Source organism: Delphinapterus leucas, chromosome 14 (genome assembly GCF_059928025.1).
Source record: "Delphinapterus leucas isolate spDelLeu-1000000601 "Yukka" chromosome 14, BTC_Dleu_Yukka2, whole genome shotgun sequence".
Lineage (NCBI taxonomy): Eukaryota > Metazoa > Chordata > Mammalia > Artiodactyla > Monodontidae > Delphinapterus > Delphinapterus leucas.
Genome location: NC_143142.1, coordinates 8,282,691 through 8,283,340, shown reverse-complemented (window position 1 = coordinate 8,283,340; position 650 = coordinate 8,282,691). Strand labels below are relative to the sequence as shown.

Below are 650 nucleotides of genomic sequence, written 5' to 3'. Positions count from 1 at the left end.
CACTTATTTTTTTAAGAAAAAAAATCTAAATTCACACAAATAGTCTTGAAGCTTTTACCTTGTTTGGGTGAGAAATTTATTTTCTGTGCTTATAAAAAATATGTTGTGGGAAGGAATAATGATTTACCTAATTAAGTTAGCTTTGTACATCTCCCTCAAGCTCTAGTCCCTTGCCAGGTATTCGAGTATACATAGAAAAACGTACACCAAAACCCTCCCCAAAGAAAATAAATCAAACTGTTCAAAGATTAAAGACTAAGGATAGTAAATTAAATTCTCTGTAGCTTAATCTGAATTAAGAACCTTATGCTTCTCTATGTATCTTCGAGACCTGTCAGCTGTGGCAGTCTCCCTTCCTAGCCATGGAAGAGCATATTCTTGTTTATTGGCAAAGCTGTCACCATTTATTTGGTATGATATTCTGACTTGTACAAGTAACATTCTTTACTTTAAAAACCTAGAGGGTGGGCTTCTCTGGTGGTGCAGTGGTTAAGAATCTGCCTGCCAATGCAGGGGACATGGGTTTGAGCCCTAGTCCGGGAAGATTTCACATGCTTCTGAGCAACTAAGCCCGTGTGCCGCAACTACTGAGCCTTCGCTCTAGTTCCTGTGAGCCACAACTACTGAAGCCCGGGTGCTTAGAGCCTGTG

General features: G+C 39.8%; 1 non-coding gene across 1 annotated transcript; it reads left to right on the top strand.

The window, feature by feature from the left end:
• The first annotated feature begins 312 nt into the window (after positions 1-312).
• LOC115804128 (small nucleolar RNA SNORA24) lies at positions 313-443 on the top strand. Its single transcript, XR_004024980.1, has one exon. It is a non-coding gene; the product is annotated as a small nucleolar RNA SNORA24 (small nucleolar RNA).
• The last annotated feature ends 207 nt before the right edge of the window (positions 444-650 follow it).